This window comes from Mesoplodon mirus (assembly GCF_964341445.2).
Source record: "Mesoplodon mirus genome assembly, chromosome: 19".
Classification (NCBI taxonomy): Eukaryota; Metazoa; Chordata; class Mammalia; order Artiodactyla; family Ziphiidae; genus Mesoplodon; species Mesoplodon mirus.
In genome coordinates, this window is record NC_138995.1 from 10,677,850 (window position 1) to 10,695,082 (window position 17,233).

A 17,233-nucleotide genomic window follows, 5' to 3' on the forward strand; every position below is an offset into this window, starting at 1 on the left:
AAAACCCATCAAAGCAGCTCGGGGGATGGGTAGAGACAGAGAGAGCGAGCGATCTGGACCGTGCTTACCTCTGCCAGGGCAGCCCTGTCTCTTCCAGCAGCCTGTCTTGTCCAATTGTGAATGATTTTGCTGCTGATTGTTATTGGGAGATGATTCCACACTTGTGGGTCTTCTCCCTTCACATGTTCTGCCACTTAATTTGTTTCATTTTGCCTGGTTACTTGTCGTCACTTTGGGAATTGAGCACAATGTCTTGGTCAGATGGACTTGAGTTCAAGTCCTAGCGCTGTCTCTTGTAAGCTGTGATCAAGTTAGCTAGTCTTTCTGAGTCTCAATTCTCTCACCAATAAAATGGAGGTAATAATATCTACATTGTAATGTACTTATGAGAACTGGACAGACATAAATAATCTGGCATATTGCCTGACATATAGTAGGCACGAAGTATGACTATGCGTGTGTGTGTGCGTGTGTATGTGTGTGTGTGTGTTTGTGTGTGTGTGTATTAGTCAGGGTTCTCCAGAGAAGCAGAACCAATAGTAGGCGTATATCTTCCTTCCTTCCTTCCTTCCTTCCCTCCCTCCTTCTTTTTCTTTCATCATATATATAATCTATCTAATTAATCTATCTATCAATCTAATCTATCCTCTATCTATCTTTCTACCTATCAAGAGATTTATTTATTTATTTATTTATTTATATTTATTTATTTTTTTTGCGGTACGCGGGCCTCTCACTGTTGTGGCCTCTCCCGTTGCGGAGCACAGGCTCCAGATGCGCAGGCTCAGCGGCCATGGCTCACGGGCCCAGCCGCTCCGCGGCATATGGGATCCTCCCGGACCGGGGCACGAACCCGTATCCCCTGCATCGGCAGGCGGACTCTCAACCACTGCGCCACCAGGGAGGCCCTATTTATTTATTTTTAATATTTATTTTTTTGCGGTATGCGGGCCTCTCACTGTTGTGGCCTCTCCCGTTGCGGAGCACAGGCCTCGGACGCGCAGGCTCAGCGGCCATGGCTCACGGGCCCAGCCGCTCCGCAGCATGTGGGATCTTCCCGGACCGGGGCACGAACCCGTGTCCCCTGCATTGGCAGGCGGACTCTCAACCACTGTGCCACCAGGGAAGCCCCAAGAGATTTATTTTAAGGAGATGGCTCATGCAACTGTGGAAGCTTGATAAATCAAAACCTGCAGGGTAAGCTGGCAGGCTGAAAACCCAGGAAGAGTTGCACTTCTGGTCCAAAGGCAGTCCTGCTGACAGAATTCCTTCTTACTTGGGGGAAGTCAGCCTTTGTTCTATGAAGGTCTTCAACTGACTGGATGACGCCCACTGCCATCATGGAACGTCATCTGCTTTACTCAAAGGCCATCACTTTAAATTGTTAATCTCACCCAATAAACACCTTCACAGAAACATCCTGAATAATGTTTGACCAAATATTTGGGCACCATAGCCCAGCCCATCACAGCATGTACCTATTTAAAATTGGGACCTGTGTGGCTCCTTGAATGCATCAAATAATTATTTGCATCAGATAATTGTAGGCAGCCTAGACTTCCTAATAACTTTTGAGTAGTCACTGGCTTTCTGTAGAAAAAAATTTCAGTAACTTTGGCCAGTCATTCCAGACCCCACATTTTGGATCTTTCAAAATTTATTCCACTGTGGTTGTCCATGCCAAATCTTGAGTTAAGCAAGACTCCTCTCTCCAGCTGACCTGAAGCAAATCTTTTGGAGGGAAAAAAAAAAAAGAAACAACCAGAAAAATGAACATGTCTAGGCAGAGATAGATGCTGAAGAGAAAGTAAATCCATTCACTCTTTCCTCAGCGACATGTGATCACTCTGGCACTGTAAACTCTTCATTTTGGCTTTATTGGCATCGTGCCATGGCTTTGATGGCGAGACCACAAAGCTTTGTCAGTTCCTTGAGGTCTACAGGACTTCTCAGAGTGGATAGTGAGCTGTCTGTTCTATTACCACTCTAACCACATGAAGCATATTTTCCAATCATGGTGGTCTTTGGACCCCCTTGAAATGGGCCTTTTACATATATAAGGATGGGCTCAGTCCAAAGGACTCTTGCACCTTCAGATAAAGTCACTAACATTGCAAACCTGGGGTGCAAGCCTGCGTGGATCATGGGTCTTATTTTCTATAACTTGCCTCTTGGCTTTTGAGCCGTTAACCTTGGCTTCCTCACTTGTCTGTCTCAGATTATGGCGTCTCTTGGTGTCACTAAATTACATAAGTCTTTGACCACACCCTTGAGCTGCCTCCGTAAAGAAATATGTTTAAGGGAATGCTGTGCTTCCCTGGCCCTCCCCTACTTATGGTTTTTCACTCTCTTTATGCCAGCAACCATCTTGGAAGATCAAACTGATATGGAATGAGATAGGGCAAGCTAGATAGACAGCTCCTTAGATATTTTAGGTTGTTTTTAGACCGTTATTCCAGATTGACCACATCTCTGTGGATTCCTTTGTGTAGGAGTTTTCCTAAAGAGACCCACATGCCAAACGTTTTTCTGGGGTAGCCAGTGTTTCTACTTTTTCAGCTTTTTCCATCTCTGTTCTTAGCATACACTTGAAGGGGAGGCTTTCTCTCTCATCTCCACATGGCCTCTCATATGTCTGGGCCATTTGCCTAAATTGCCTCTGTCTTTCCTACAGGGCTACCTAAAAAACTCTTACTCATCCCATCAAGTTTAGGTCAGATGGATGGAAGGAGCCATGAAGATCTCAGAGGTATCCCAAAGTTTTAGTGCCGGCTTTACCAACTTGCTGTGTGACATAGATCAATTTGCTTCCTTTCTCTGGGGTTTTCTCATATGTCAAAATGAAGGTGAGTTTCAGTTGATAAGCAAGTCCTTACCTGTTCAAATAATCTGCACTTTCAGGATGCTGCTAGGTTCCTATGGGGCAGGTAGCTTCCAAGCAAAGATTCATCCCTTTTTTTTTTTTAAACTTGTTCATGAAGTTTATTACTGTCTTTATCTGAAAAATCTTCATAGAAATTGTGGTTTGGTTTATTAATGCTCAGCAGCCCGTTCCTGAGCTCTAAGGAAGCTTGTCTTCTTCTGAGCTACCCGATATTTCTTCTGGGCAAGTGACATTTTGGGTCGGTTCCACCTCTTCTTTTTAATTTCTTCCTTAGGCTTCTTCTCATACACTGGATTCTCTCATATTGCAGCATGAGCTTTCTTACACATCTCCTCCATCATGTCTGGAGTTACTTTGTTCTTTATGTATTGAGAGAATTGTTTTTTGTAAGCATCTTCCTCTTCTTCGATCAGGTAACGCATATAATCTGCAACATTCTGCCGCCCCATGATGTGCTTTCGGTGTACCTCAGCATTGAATTCTTTGCATTCTGAATCATAACCAGGGAACCGTTTGGTACTGTGAGGGATAGACAAGCCTCCATCGACAGCTCCCTTCAGGGCCCCCAAAACTTTATTCCCAGTAGTAGTCCTGGCAAGCCCTGCATCCAAGTAACAGGTGAAGGCACCAGGTTGACCATCAATGCTTTCCACATTGTATTCATCTCCAGTCACCTTGACTTGGCCTTCGTAAATTTTGTCCATACCAAACCTATTAAGAAGCCTGCGTGCCAGCAGCAGGCCAGTACAATATGCTTCAGCATAATTTGTCAGGCCAACCTTCACGCCATACTTCGGGAGTTTGTGAGCATAAGCTGCACAAACTATCATATCTCCTTGTATACGGGCATAAACGATCTGACAAATGTTATCTCAGTTACATGAACTATCATTCTGTATTTGGGTGTGTTGTACTTATTTTTATCTTGGATTACCAATCGTTTCCAAGCATAGTAGTCAGTTTCGCCCTCTCACCGTCTTCTAAATTTCACTTGGTATCTCTTGAAGTAGGCCTTATTCTTGACAACTTTCACAAACCCCATCCTGTAGAACAGAGGCCGTAGCCGCCACTGAGCTGCAGAACCAGCACGGCTCCGGGGAGGAAAAAAATAGATTCGTCACTTTTGTATGGTCTCGGCATCCGTCAACAAGCCCAGGTCATGCTGTTATACCAGCTGCGACTCAGGCAAAAGTCTAGCTCTTTCAATGATGTTTTTTGCCTGATTCACTGGGATGAGAAAAAGAAACATTAAACTCTCAGAAATCCTTCTCTCTGGAATTCATATATCCTGTGAAGGCAGCTTAGCAGTATGGTCAGGACCATATATACCTTGGTGACACCAACAGACACCGTAATCTGAGAGATACAGTGGGAAAACCAAAATCAGTGTATCAAAAGCCGAGAGGCAAGGCACGGAAAGTAAGTCTTGAGACTCATATACATCCAATATTGGAAAAGACGTAAGGTCAGTGACTTCATCCTGGATCAGAGACATCTTTTCCCAGTGGACATTCTACACTTACTTGATTCCCCTCTGTGATGTTCAGCTTACTACATGCCAAGGCAGTCCCTGCGACTGTTGGAATACTGAGAAGGAATGATGGTCAGATTCTACCAGAGCTGAAGCCTACATGGTTTGAGAACAGAAACAGCCGTGATCTTAGATATTTGTATGTCCACCAGTTAGGAGTGTGTGTTCTGCCTCCAGTTGCCATGAGCATAATACCGAGTAAGCCACATGCTAACCACATGGCTTTGTGCAAAATATTGAATCTCTCTTAACCTCAGTTTTCTCACCTGCAAAATGGGGGTGATTATGGTACCAGACTTGGAGTATAGTTATGAGGTTTAAATGAGATGATAAATACCCACTGCATAGCACAATGATTAGCATAAACAAATCACATTTACTGAACACTTACTCTGTCTTGTAGCACATCAACTGCCATCCAGAGGCTGTCCATTTTCTTCTCTTCAGCAGATTAGGACAGACACCAAAACATGTAGCCACCAAATACATGAATGTCATGAAAAGGGGATTGAGTTTGGAATCAGAGTAATTCCAAGTCTCAACTCTGCCTCTTGCCCTGGCTGGTTTGCCTTGCCTTTGCTTAGTCACTCTGGGTATCAGTTTACCTGTAAATGAGAAGTTGTTACTAGGTCAACATCACCCACGTTGTAACAGTCTTAAACAGCTTGATCCCTTGAACATTCCAAACAGAATAAATTGTTTGAACAACATTAAATCTAAGCAGTGAAATAATTTTAAAATCCTTCTAAGTGTTTGTGTGCATTTTCCCCTGGGAAAATCTGATCTTTACCTTCCTATTTTCCAACCTCTCCACAATATTCATGCACCCCGAATTTAAATCACTGTCCTAGAAGCTCTCTAAGTTTTCTTTCCCAGCCTAGAAATGTTCACACATTATGCTCATGAAGAACAAACAATGGAAGTTATTATTCAAAAATTATTGTAGACACTTATTCATCTGTTAAAAAAATTACAAGAAAATTACATTGAGGGGAACAGTGGTATAATATTTCATATGCTCTTTTGGTAGTATATTTAAAAATAAGTGAAAGTCAACATGCAGTGGAATAAAAGCATGGTGGATCACGACTAATATTCATTATCTTACAAAACTTGTGCATGCACTGAACTATGGTGGATTCATATTATCCACCCCACAAAGAATTGAAAAATCACTAAGCCCACAAAAATTCCATTTGTCCATAGTGTCTGCCCTCACTTTTCCTTCTTCTCCACCCATTCATCAATGGCTGCATCTTTTCCTTATCAGGTTCTACTTCATAGCATGGCCCATCTCAGACTGGATAAAGAAAGGAGGCTTGCAAATATCTGAACAATAGGCACCGTGAGCTGGAAGACTTCTTACCTCCAGTCCCCTAAAGGCTGCATCTTTGCCCCACATTTCCTTGGCTTCCACCTCCCAAAGGCAGCAAAAGGAAACAACAGCTATCACCCCCACCAAACTGTGTCTTTCTGAGATGCAGCTGAATAATCAATTAGCGGCGGTGAGTGTATCTGAATTTCCCTGGCTGCCTTCCACATGCCTTCCAAACTTCAAAGTCTCCAGGAGCAGGTCTGCAGGGCCCTCCTCCCAGACGTTCTCACCATCCTGTCACTCAGCCCGAACCTCTGAGGCAGCTCCTGCCCTCACCAGCCACACTTCGCTTCATCCATCCTTTCCACAAGGTGTCTGGAAAGAAAGACCATTGTTCCCTTGAAAAAAGGACCAGTTAGTAAGGAGAGACAGGCAGACAGCAACATTTGGCAAATCCGTGGCTCAGGGCACGGACCAGAAGCTATGAAACAGATACTTTAAACAAGTTTTCTTTTCATTTTGGTACATTAAGTGGCTATATGACAATAAAGCAAACAGATCCAAACTGTGAAGACCTTCTGTGAGAAAACAGAACCCTGAATGCCCTCCTGTTTCCATGTGCCCAGAATGCACACGGTTAGAAAGGGCAGGGCATCTGTGCTTCTGGTTGTTTGCAGAGTTTACTGTGAGAAAAGTCAGAATATCAAGCGATTGAACAGAGGCATCTTGCCAACTGTGAGAGCAAGCTGGGAAACAGTTTAAGGAACAAAAAAATTCTTGTCTGTGAAGATGTCCAGTTTTTCTGAGTGTTGGTGGGGATATTTATGTCACTTTGGGGAAAATGATGGCACAGACGGAATGCCTGATAGGAGGGTGGTTGGCAGGCAGATCAGACAGCAGGTTGTAATGGTTCAGTTGAAAAACAAATACTGTTTATGTAACAGGTCGCACACCCAGGCCAAAAGAGCCCTGTTAAGACAACATTTTCTAAGACATACGACTTAACGGTTTTTGCGTTTTTTTGCTTGGCCAAAACTGAGGATTCAGACAGACCTGTGTTGAGAAAGTTGGGTTAACAATTCTCAAAATCAGCCAGCTCTAGAGGTGGAGCCAGACTCTAGTGTCCTCATCTGTAAAATGGGAGCTACACTTGTTCCCTTCACAGAGCTCTGTGATGGAGACAAAATGAAATAATTACCAGGTGCCTGATAATGGGATTTTATTTGTTTATTCTGGGCTCCTAGGAAAAGTGATAAAGTCCACCAAATAAAATATGTTTCAGAAAATCTTTGGAGAGAATCTTTAACCTGAGAAGGTATGATAACAGCAAAAAGATTGTAACTAAGCCCAGTACATAGTTACTGAATTCCCACCATATGTGAGGCACTGGGGACTGAGATTTCTTGCTATTTCATGCATTTGAAACATAGGAAGTAGATTATTTGTTGCCTGGGTTGAAACAGTGGAGGGAAAAATGGGGAGTGATTGCTAATGGGTATAGGGTTTCTTTGGGGGTGACAAAAATACTCTAAATGGTAATGGTTGCATAATCCTCCAAATATGGTTAAATACACTGAGTTGTATACTTTCAGTGGGTGAGTCGTATGGTATGTGAAGTATATCTCAATACAGCTGTTAAAAGCAATGTAGAGAAACAGTATAAAACTAAAAGAAAAAAGAAAACAAAAGAAACAAGAATAAAAAACAAACATAAACAAGTCTTGGGCAGGAATATACCAAATTGACCTTGTTCCTATCCTCATGGAGCTTTAAGTCTTGAGGAGCAGCCACACATCTGCTCGTTGGCCAAATAAATAGAGGGTTGGATAAAGGATAAATGGGTGTAAATCAACTATGTTTCAATAAAATAAATAAATAAATAAAAGAATAAATGGGAATAGGGCCATGATTCTACTCTGTCTACTGGAAGTCACCCCACAATGAGCATGTTCTTCTTTTTCATTTGAGCAGTGGTCCTCCCTGAGGTCAGAGACTATACTTAATAGTATAGTTCCTCACAGCCAAGTTTGGCTCTGGGACTCAGTTCTGGCCCACAGGATGTGAACAGAGACCAGGTGGACACTTTTCAAGTCACATCCCTTAGAGCAAGCTCTGCTTCCTTTTCTACTCTCTCCATGGATGGGAAACCAGCTTCAACCTTGTGAACTTTGTAGATGGTAGAACATCAAGACAGAGGCCTGGGCTGCTTACTGCTCTAGGTGGCCTTACTGTCTTCTTGCATCGTTTGCAATGAGAAATCTGCCTGCATCCTTATCTTGGTTTTTCTGTCCATAACATGGCTCTTTTTCTCTGACTGCTTTTAAGATTTTCTGTCTACCACTGATTTAAGCAGACTTTATTTATGATTTTGATGATTTTAAGCAGGTTTTGATTGTGATGTGCCTTTGTCTAGTTCTCATGTCTCTTGTGCTAGGGAAACATTGACTTTCTCAGATCTATAGGGATATAGCTTTCAGTTTGGGAAAAAACACAACTGGCCATGATTGCTTCAAATATCTTCTTCCCCCATCTATCCTCTTTTTTTTTTTTACAGAATACAATTATAAATCTATTAGGCTACTTGAAATTGTCCTTCAGTTCACACTGATAATCTTTTCTTTCTCTAATTCTTCTTTTTTTCCTCTCTGAGTTTTATTTTGAAGAGTTTCTATTGCTAGAGTTCCATGGTCACTAATCTTTTCTGCTATGATGTCTAATCTCATCCAGTGTATTTTTCATCTTATACACCATAGATGATTTCATCTCTAGAAGTTCAACGTGGCCTATATATATATATATATATATATATATATATATATATATATATATATATGAAGCAAGACCTTCTTGAGTACTCTCCCTGATGCCCCATGAAATATGAATTCTCACTGGGGAAAAAGACATTATTCCTGGCCCTGTGTAAGTACCAGGCAATGTTCCCTTTAATCCTTTTGGTTGGTTCTTTGCCTTATTTTGGGTAGTTTCCTTACAGACATATAATGATTATGAATATGCAAGAAGGACTGCCTGCTGATCTTTGGGGTTCTCGCTAAGTGCAGCTCTTTCCTCTCCAAAACCCTGCCCTGTATATGCTAGTCATGGTGGTCTGCACACTCTAGCTGCCTTGATCTCCGTGGACACTCAGCTCAATCATCCAACTCAAAGGTTTCACCTGGGATCCCCCTTGTCAGAAACAAGCTGGGGCAATCGTAGCATTAGCTTCATTTCTCTCCCTCTTCTCAGAGATCACTCTCTTTTGTCACTTGGTGTACAATGCCTTGAAAATATTTTTTCCATGTATTTTGTCTCATTTTGTTGGTTGGTTTGTTTCAAGTGGGTGGGTAAATCTTATTAATCCATCTTGTCTGGAACAGAAAATATGCTTTCCAGTATCTTATCTAGTCTTATCAATGAGCCTTTGGAATAGCTAACCCCACCCCCATTTACCAGAAGAAGATGAGGTTCAGACAGGTAACATAAGTTATCTAAGCTTACACAGCTTGTAATCAATAGGGCCCAGATTTCATCCCAGATTTGTCTCTTGGAAATAGTTGTTTATACAATTTCATGGTCTCTGCGTTCCCTTCACTTAAAACGCTCTGCGGTGGTCGGAGAGGGCTTAGGCTTGAAAATAGGCCACAAAATACTGTTTGGAACCCTGTAGGCCAGTTCCCTGCTCCTTTAGGGTGTGAAAATTAAGTCAGGGTGGAAATTTGAACACATGTTTCAGACACAGGGTCTACACAAGTGACAGTCATTTCTTCCTTTCTCATAGCAAACAGTCTTCTAGCTCAGTGGGTCTCAGTTGAAAACAAACAAACAAACAAATGAACTCTTGACTGGGGAGGATACACAAAGTTCTGAGTTTGATAAAATTGAGAAAATAAAGAAAAGATTGAAAATTAATCTACTTAATTCCTTGCCTGAGATTCTGGCATGTGCCCCCAGTGAGAACCATCAACATGTAGAAATAAATTCTTCAACGTGGAGAATTTCATACTCTGAGTGAAGGTATACAATTAGTTTTTACTTTCAGCACCCTCTTTTCTTCCATGGATATGCTCACCTCCACTCACTGTGGTTCAGCTGAGACCTGGTTGGGCATATAATGCAGACCCAGCCAACCATTAGAACCACTCTTCTCTAACTGTGGCAATTGGCTGCGTCCCCTGCCCCAAGCTAAGTCATTCCAAGTTCTTCCCTAGGACTTCGTTCATCTAGGGCTGATAGAAAAGGGGTTTTGTCTTTGGGGATAGAGAATTAGAAGGCATGAATCAGAATTATCTGGGAGCCATCTCCTAAAACATGCAAAGAAAGCTTGTGTGCAGTAGGAGTGAATCCAATGAGCCACAAGAGAAACACAACCAAGAATTAGAGTACAGTGGGGATGGGGGCAAGACATCAAAAAATGTAGGTCCTCAGAGTCTAAGCATTCATGATCTCCACATCCCATAGCACTGCAGCCAGTACTTGGACTTCCCAGTTGCATGATCTGATAAATCCTATCTTTTTAAATTGGTTTGAGTTGGGTTTCTGTTACTTACAACCAAGAGAGTCCTGGTGAATAAAGAGGAAGTAATTTACCCAATGTAAAGATTCTGAATTAGTAGGGGGGCTGGAATGAGAATTCTACTCATTCTATTTCAAATATATCAGGCAAGAGAGAGAATTCAGGACCCTGTTTCTTTACATCATGGTGAGCAAAGTCTGCTGCATGCACAAAAACTACTGACAATTTTTATCATTATTGACATGTGCACGTCAGAACCATAAAAGCTTAGTGTCAGGCCCATTCTAAGGGTATTATATGACCGTTCTGCAACCTGTGAGGAAGATCTTGTTATGGTCTCCCTTTTGAAGATGAGGAAATGAAGGCTTGAGGAGGTTAAGTGCCTCAAATCCAGAACTGGTTAGTGTCAGAGCCAGGATTCTCAAATGAAGGCAGCCTGACTTCCAAGCCATGCTCTTGACGGCTGTGCTGTCTTGCCCCTGAGCTTGTGTATCAAAAGCCTTCTGCTTGAGTACCAGGTGACATCAGGAAATGACCTTTGACCAGTCTCTGACAGCATAGTATGAATTTTCATTCTACATCAGGCACTTTCCTCCAGATTTCTCCCTGAATGAAAGAACAAGAGGAAGCCGCACCTCAGAGCAGAGGAGGAGAGAGGCACAGGATTGTTCCCCCTCTTGTAAAGCTGTCTTCTCACAGTTCTTTATCCAAATGATTCTTCATCTGATGTTTGCTACATTTAAGAGAGTGCTGGTCAAGATTGCTGAGAGTGAATTCTGGTACACAAGGGAATATCCTTAATATACCTTTCCAAAAAGCTGTATGATCCCATCTCAGGTGCCGTTCTAGCAGAATTTAGTTGCCGTTCCTGCTGATCTAGCGAATCGGAAACAGATCGATGTGCTTTTCCTTCAGTGACACCAAAGCACTTATTTTACAAAATCCTCAGTTATCCTGATCACCACATGAGAAAAGAAAAGCCCAAAGGGAAAACACTGAGGCTAGCGCCATCTTTGCAGTGTTCTGTATCTGAATATATACACAACATCCATGAGTCAATAATATACATGTCCCTCGAAGTGGACCAATGCCTGTTTGGACAAGTGAGACCAGGAAATAATTTTCCTTATGGCCATTTTTCATTTGAAATGGTTGTTGCTGTTGTTGTTAAAAAGTAAGTCAGCTTTTAACCATCAGTGGGGCCAGATCTAAAGAAAACGACACAGACGCCTCTGGCATTCACTGCAATGGCTTTTGGCTTTATGAGCAGTAGGGTTTAGACAAGTCCTGCTGGGACAACCGAGGAGAACTCGGTAGGGGCTGCATGTTTAGACAGGGTGGGGCTGGGAAGCAGTCACAGAAGGCCCACCCTGGGTCTGGGTTATGGGAACGATAAACACAGAGTAGACTCCCATGTCCTAGGGAGGAAGAGAGCATCATCAAGCTCTTTGGAAGAACGGAACTGCAGGGCCTCCTGTGGCTTTGCTGTCACCTCATCCCTGAGTTCATCATCACACGTGTCTTTCTCAAACACCAGATGGTGTCTGCCTCAGAGCTGGCAAGCTGAGGTGCCTCTTCTCCCAGTTGGCCAGTACCTACGGGCTAGAGTTCACAGGAAGAAAGTGGATTTGGAACTGAGCAGAGTGGCATGTTGCCCCAAACCTGCTTGGGTAGCTTTTCTCAGCAGCTGGTGAACAGGGAGCCATGAGCCCTCGTACTGGCCCTGCTGTTTAGTGTCCCTGTAAATTTGGGCAAACTGGATGACCTCTCTGAGCCCCAGGAATCGCATCTAAAAATGAGTGGCTATAGCCTGAAGGAACTTTTGAGATTCTCTAATTAAAACAAGCCATGATTCTAAGAGTGAAAGGACCGTCCAAGAGACCACTGTTCTCTTGCGTGTAGAATTTTCCGGAGAGTCAAAATTCCCCATGTTTGTTCTCGACCCTCGGGTTGGAAGTAAAGGGACAGAAAGTAGATAGATGAGAGGGAAACATCAGAATCCCTCAGGACATATTCAAAGGACCCTGGGTACTAATGTTTCCTTAATATTTGTCTTTAAACCAATTCACTCTTTTTTCCACAATAAAAGTACTTAAAAAGTAATCCTTGTATCATTTGCCATAATAAGAATTGTTAAACATTGTATTATTTTCATTGTATTTTTTTTCAATCCCCTTCTAATGAGACACTGTTGCCAGCCAAAGGTTCTAGCCCCAGGCTTGTTCTTTCTTTAATGCTTGCTAATCTCTCTTTTTCATGGAGAGGTATTAAAAATCTACTAGTTCCCGGCCAAAATATTTCCCCCTGATGTAACCAGCAAGTGAGAAAGTGAGTCCCTTTTCAATTCTGTTCAGTTCTTGAGATTTCACCGTTGTTTCGTTCGCACACTTCCGAATGGGAATGCAGGCTCTCCCAAGTCTAACCAGAAATCCAGTTAAACAGTTTAATCCTTGGTAGGGTGAAATCAGTCCTGGCCATGAGAGGGATTTCCTTGCAAAGGGCAGGATGCTGTACTTTTATCACTGTTTGCTTTGGTGCAAATTTTATACAGGTCTTCCATAAAAATTAATTATTCTCCAACAATACCTGTCCTGTCCAGTACTTCCTGGAGAGCAACAGAACGGAAGCCTCAGTAACTAGGACCAAGATTTGGACAAGCCATCCCTCTAAACCGTTTTGGAAAGTCATCAAGCTTCTTGAGGACTGGTGAAGTTTATATTCTTACATACCTACTGAGATCAGGCTCTTTCTAATCACACAAAACATCCATGAGAAAGTCCACATAGGTCGAAACATGACACACAGCACTAAAACTTAAAGGCAAAGAGGTTTAATAGAAAAATCCCTGTTTTTCTTTCTAAACAGTACATTTTTTTTTTCTTTTTTTTTTGCGGTACGCGGGCCTCTCACTGTTGTGGCCTCTCCCGTTGCGGAGCACAGGCTCTGGATGCGCAGGCCCAGCGGCCACGGCTCATGGGCCCAGCTGCTCTGCAGCATGTGGGATCTTCCCGGACCGGGGCACGAACCCACGTCCCCTGCATCGGCAGGTGGACTCTCAACCACTGCGCCACCAGGGAAGCCCCTAAACAGTACATTTTAATATTGGAGTGTGTTGATGAGCACTTGAGAAGGAGGATACTGTTACTGTGTGAAAATGGCAGGAAATGCTGCTGACGAGTAATGGACTTCAAGTGAACAGGGACACAGGGATCTGGGTCTTCAGGACCATGGCTGCTCCCAGACCAGGGGCTGTCTAGCAGATCAAAGAGCTGAGGTTCCATGATGAGGCATAAGGGTCCTGGTTATGGGGGTCTGTAGTCCTCTGGGTGTCACTCAGGTTTTCCATTTTCTTTATCAGGGAGGATGTCATAGTGGTGGTGGGAAGGATCACTCAGTGAACCACCTGAACTCGGGAGCTGTTCAACTCATCATCTCCTTTCAACCTTATCATGATCAAATTATGTAGATCTGGTGATTCCACTTCTACATTAAAGACTGAAGCTCAAAGAAGTCAGGATGCCTACAGTGACAGAGTAAGTTATGAGGCGGGGAGCCCAGTCCTCAGAGTCAGGCTTGCTCCGTTGTGTTTCCTGAAATCTTCACCCCTATTTGCCTCTATGATTGAATCTGCCTTTCCCATCCCTCCGGAAGCCCTTCATCCTCTGCCATGGGTGCTTTGGTTCTGTGGAAGCTCCAACTGGAGCATTTTCAGTACAGAAATGTTATGTTTCAAAGACACTTATATCCTTCTTACACACACACACACACACACACACACACACGATCTATTTGGAGGAAAGAGTTTACTAGTGTTCCTTAATGGAACTTTGAGTAAATTATACGGGACATTTTTCTACCCATAGTGACTCAGAGAAATACATGTCATTTTGAAGATTTAGAGCTAAAAAACAAAACAAAACAAAACAACAACAACTAAAAAAAACAAAACACAACTATATCTTTGCTAGAGAATACCTACTGAAGACAGAAAAAGAAAGCTTACTCTAATTTGACGATTTAATGAGGGAGTTTGATGTTACATATGAAGTTCAATTGCTATAATTTGTCATGATGCCCTAGAAGAGTTAGGAGATTCTGGCTACATTTACTATTTCTGCCATTTAGTGAGTTTTTATTGAGCACCTACTGTGTGCCACACACTGTACCAGGGATACAGGTGTGAATGAGCATTAGGGAAAAAATACAAGCTGTGATGGGAGTCTTTCACAGGGAGCTTAACCTTGTCTGCAACTAGAAAGAAGACATGATTTTTAAGCTTGCTTCCAAGGAAGAATATATGCAGAGTCAGAAGTTCCCAACTTAACAAAAATTGTATCAGTATACCGCCAAACTCATTTAGAAATAAAATTCAAGTAGGGAAAAAAAGCTTCTTAAATATAGCATCAGTTATGTCAACCATTTGATAATAGATGTCTAATCTGGGAGAAGATTAAGGGTGTCGCCATAAATCATTTATTCACTTGTTTCCTTTTAGTGGTAAAATATTGTAACAAACTTTGCCCTTTTAACCACTAAGTGTACAGTGGCATTAATTACATCACAATGTTGTGCTACCATGACCACTATTTCTAAAACTTTTCCATCACCCCAAACAGAAACTCTGTTATAATTACGCAGTAACTCGTTTTTTCTTCCCCTGTCCCTTAGAAACCTCTGAATCTATTTTCTTTCTCTGTGAATTTGTCTAGTCTAGATACTTCATGTAAGTGGAATCATACAATATCTGTCCTTTTGTGTCTGGCTTATTTCACTTAGCATTATGTTTTCAAGGTTTATCCACATTGTAGCACATGTCAGAACTTCATGCCTTTTGATGGCTGCATAATATTCCATTCTATGGATCTACCACTTTTGTTTATCCGTTCATCTGTTGGTAGACACGGGTTGTCTTCACCTTTTGGCTATTGTGAATAATGCTGCAATGAGCACTGGCATACAAGTATCTGTCCGAGTCTGTTTTCAATTCTTTTGGATTGTCGTTTCAATGCTTTCTGGAATTGCTGGATCTTAATTCTATGTTTAGCTTTTTGGGAAACCACCACCATTTTCCACAGCAGCCTCAGTATCTTACAGTCCCCCCAGCGATGTTCGCAGGTTCCAATTTCCCTACACCTTCACTAACACTTACTATTTTCCATTTTTTGATTATATCCACTGTAGTAGACATGAAGCGATATCTTTGTGTTTGATGTGTGTTTCCCTAATGACTATGTTGAGCATCTTTCCATGTGCTTATTGGCCATCTGTGTATCTTCTTTTGAGAAATCTCTATTCAGGTATTTTGCCTATTGTTTAATTGGGCTGTTAGTCTTTTTGTTGTTGAGTTCTAGGAGTTCTTTATATATATATATTTTAATATATAATATATTATAATATATATTTAATATATATTTGGATATTAAATCTTTATCAGATATACGATCTGCACATTTCCCCCACATTTTGCAGACTGTCATCTCACTTTCTTAAGAATGTCCTTTCGTGCATGAAAGTTCTTAATTTTGATGACATCCTATTTATCTATTTGTTGGTTGTGTTGCACATCCTTTTAGAGTCTGTATTAGTTTGCTAGGACTACTGTAACAAAGCACCTCTGGCTTTTTGTTTTGCCATAACAGAAACACCTTTGGTTTCCTTTGAGATCTCTCTCTTTGGCTTGCAGGTGGCTGCCCTCTTGCTGCCTCTTTACCTGTTTTTCTCTCTGCACACGCACATCCCTGGTATCTTTGTCTGTCCAAATTTCCTCTTCTTATAAAGACACCAGTCATATTGAATAAGGGCCCACCTATACAACCTCATTTAGCCTCCATGACCACTTTACGGATTCTGTCTCTAAATAGGGTCACATTTTGAGGTACCACCAATCCATCCCGTAAGAGAGTCATATCTAAGAATCCATTGTCAAATCCCATTCGTTGAATTTTGCTTTCAACAAATATTTATTGACTGCATAGCCTACGGCAGAGAATGTGCCAGGAACTAGATACGTAAGACAGAAAGACTCCTGCCCACATGAAGCTCACTTTCTTGTTAAAGGAGACAGAAAATAAATAAATAAATAACATCTGACATTTTATAAACATTTTTATCACGGGGCTTGTAACAAGTCCTGCGATTAAAAATAAAATAAATATAAAAAATTTTTAATTAGATGCCAGAATATAATAGGATAGAGAGTGATGGGGGGAGAGAGAGGGTACTTAAACTGAGTAATCAGGGAAGCCCTCTCTGAGGAGTTGATATTTCACCTGGCACCTGAATGATTAGAAAGGACCTGTTATTGAAAGACCTAGGAGAAAATTCAATCTCAACTGCATTGAAAACCATACTCTTAAATCCAGACCACTTGCTCATAGTAGCAGAGGCGAGATTTGCACCCACGTCTCCCAAGTTCCTTTTGAAACAAATTGTATTGTGCAACTCAAGATTAATCAGTCAGTTTGAACGACTCAGTAGTTTATCACTAGCGGGAGAAAAGGTAAAGGGTAAAAAGGGATGTGATTTCTATTTATTTATGTATCAAATTTAAAGAATCTTTGGCAGCCGTGAGAGGGTAATCAAATGACATATTAACTTGACCAGTATTTTGACAAGCTGCCCTGGAATGTAGGTTCCCAGAATTACTTAAAATCAATAAACAACATTCCTTGCTGGGGAAGGTGGCAGGCACCCTGATCAGCTATCCTGGAAAGGAAAGCAATGCATGCATTCCAGGCTGGCCGAGGGCTGGCCACATTAGGATTTCTGGGTGGCCAAGGAGAAACAAGAAGATGCAAACGCACAGTCTTTGGTGAACTCGCCTGATGCATATCGAAATGACAAATTGACTCTTATAGTCCCCAGTGCCTGATGGCAAAACACAGTGGGAGCTCAGTGTACAAGTGGCACCGCACTCTTGCTGGATTGCGAGGAACCCAGCCCAGCTCTCAGAGTCCTTCTGGAGCCCAGACCAAACTCTCCTCCTTGAGAAAG

The 17,233-nt window shown here is 42.0% G+C and overlaps 1 pseudogene across 1 annotated transcript; it reads right to left on the reverse strand.

The window, feature by feature from the left end:
- Positions 1–2,974: 2,974 nt before the first annotated feature.
- LOC309795156 (large ribosomal subunit protein uL18-like) lies at positions 2,975–3,971 on the reverse strand (annotated as a pseudogene). The gene has a single exon. The product of its transcript is annotated as a large ribosomal subunit protein uL18-like (transcript).
- Positions 3,972–17,233: the final 13,262 nt, after the last annotated feature.